This window comes from Phoca vitulina, unplaced genomic scaffold (genome assembly GCF_004348235.1).
Source record: "Phoca vitulina isolate PV1807 unplaced genomic scaffold, GSC_HSeal_1.0 scaffold55, whole genome shotgun sequence".
NCBI lineage: Eukaryota > Metazoa > Chordata > Mammalia > Carnivora > Phocidae > Phoca > Phoca vitulina.
In genome coordinates, this window is record NW_022589758.1 from 6,933,864 (window position 1) to 6,936,955 (window position 3,092).

Sequence of the window (3,092 nt, forward strand, 5' to 3'; positions counted from 1 at the left end):
TGGCTGCATAATATTCCATTGGATATATATACCACATCTTCTTTACCCATTCATCTGTTGATGGACATCTTGGCTCTTTCCATAGTTTGGCTATTGTGGACATTGCTGCTATAAACATCGGGGTGCACGTACCCCTCCGGATCCCTACGTTTGTATCTTTGGGGTAAATACCCAGTAGTACATTTGCTGGGTCGTAGGGTAGCTCTATTTTCAACTTTTTGAGGAACATACTGTTTTCCAGAGTGGCTGCACCAGCTTGCCTTCCCACCCAACAATGTAGGAGGTTTCCCCTTTCTCCACATCCCCGCCAATGTCTGTCGTTTCCTGACTTGTTAATTTTAGCCATTCTGACTGGTGTGAGGTGGTATCTCACTGAGGTTTTGATATGGATTTCCCTTGATGCTGAGAGATGTTGAGCACTTTTTCATGTGTCTGTTGGCCATTTGGATGTCTTTTTTGGAAAAATGTCTGTCCATGTCTTCTGCCCATTTCTTGATTGGATCATTTGTTCTTTGGGTGTTGAGTTTGATAAGTTCTTTATAGATTTTGGATACTAGCCCTTTATCTGATATGTTATTTGCAAATATCTTCTCCCATTCTGTCGGTTGTCTTTTGGTTTTGTTGACTGTTGCCTTTGCTTTGCAAAAGCTTTTTATCTTGATGAAGTCCCAATAGTTCATTTTTGCCCTTGCTTCCCTTGCCTTTGGCGATGTGTCTAGGAAGAAGTTCCTGTGGCTGAAGTCGAAGAGGTTGCTGCCTGTGTTCTCCTTTAGGATTTTGATGGGACTCCTGTCTCACATTTAGGTCTTTCAACCATTTTGAGTCTATTTTTGTGTGTGGTGTAAGGAAATGGTCCAGTTTCATTCTTCTGCATGTGGCTGTCCTATTTTCCCAACACCATTTGTTGAACAGACTTTTTTCCATTGGACATTCTTTCCTGCTTTGTTGAAGATTAGTTGACCATAGAGTTGAGGGTCCATTTCTGGGCTCTCTATTCTGTTGCCTTGATCTATGTGTCTGTTTTTGTGCCAGTACCCTACTGTCTTGATGATTACAGCTTTGTAATTGAGCTTGAAGTCTGGAATCACCAATCTCTCTTATAGTTTGATGTATTTCTTTTTTTAAGATTTTATTTATTTATTTGAGAGAGAGAGAATGAGCACATGAGAGCAGGGAGGGTCAGAGGGAGAAGCAAACTCACGCCTGAGCAGGGAGCCCGATGTGGGATTCGATCCCAGGACTCCAGGATCATGACCTTAGCCAAAGGCAGTTGCTTAACCAACTAAGCCACCCAGGCACCCTAGTTTGATGTATTTCTAACTAAGCTGTACACATCAGTATATTTTCCCCAAAATACTTCGGCTAGCATATTAGTAATAGAGTTTAGCATTTGTTTATAGCTCCCTATTTTGAGGTAAAGTTTACATACAGTGAAATTCACAAAACTGAAGTGTACCATTTAAAGAGTTTTGACATATGTATACACCGTGTAGCCCAAACTCCTACTAAGACATAGAACATAACCTTCATCCTAGAAAACTCCCTCATGCCCCTTTCCAGTCAATTTATGCCTCCACCCTGACTCCAAGAGACAACCACTTTTCTGATGTTTTTCACCTTAGATTAATTTTTTCTCTTTTAGAACTTCATATAAATGGGATCATGTAGTATGTGCTATTCTTTCACTCAGCACTATGTTTTTGAGATTTATCCATGTTGTGTGTACAAAGAACTTATTTCAATCTTCCACCTAAAAAAATTTATTTTGATGAACTATTTTAGTGAAAACCCCAACATCATGTCCTTTTGCTGATCAATGCTTCTATTTCATCTGTATTCTCATTTGTACATGAATGTGGTGTGCCTCAGTTTTTTCCATTATAATCTTTTCACTTCCTTCCTTCTGGTAAGCCACAGGTCACCTAATAGTTTTACCTGCATGGACTCCACGCTGCTGACATACTTAGGTCACCAGACACTTTCTGATAACAGCATGAATGAGGGAAATTTAATACTTTCTCCTCGCAATAAGTATTTGTTGCTATATTATTCTTTTAAATTTTCTAGAGAATCATTTATTTTCCTTCCCTAGATCTTCCAAAAAACTTTCTGCCCACTTAGTTTTCCCACCCCCATCTCTGTGTGCATCACATCCCAATCACCATTACTGCACTCATCTGTGCTCTATAACAGTAATTATTTTACATGAATGATCCTATTCTCATGGATCCTTTGCTTCTATCATCCATAGATAGGGAAAACCCACAGTAGATAGAGTAGGGAATCATGGTGGGCTAAGAGTGCAATTTTTACTCTACCTGAAAGCCCCTCCTTTCCCTGAATATTTTGGTAAAAATACTAAAGAGTTTGTTTTATACTTTCTGTTAATTTGAAATTATTTTACTCTCAAATTTCCAGAGATAAGCTTCTGACCTAAACTACCAGAAGTTTAATTGTGGGACTGGGAATGAACAATGTTAGTCTATGTTCCACTTCACCACAGATGTCAAGTTAATTAGTAAAAAGCCCAGAAGGAGCAGTCTGGGGATTTGCTTTTCATCACCCACTGGAGGGAGAAACATCAGCTACTGAGATAATGTTTTCAGTGTGTCTGCACCCTGTTATTCCTCCACTTAAAATTTGACATCCAGAATAAAATGCACCCTCTTGGGGGATAACATGTGGTGGTAAACACATTTACTTCCTCTTTTGTGAGAAGCAGAAAAATGCAAGCGACTTACTTATTTATAAAATACATTGGCACCTAAAATTTTAACCAAAATATAATAGAAAAATCAAGATTATATTTTTAATATCTCATATGATTATATAGTGTATTACACAGTACAAGTAATAGATACTTTAAGCAAAAAATAAATAGTATATTCTTTGAAAAATACAATAGTTTGAACCAACTTAGCATAAAACGTGTTAAAACATCTAATCTGGAGAAATTTGTAAAAATGAGTATTCCAGGACTTGGTAGATTTTCCCTTCCTCTATTTAGAAATTGCCACAACAGGATATGTAATAGCACAAAATTGCTATGATAATGGCATTCCACATTGGCATAAAAAGAAATGTCTGGTAAA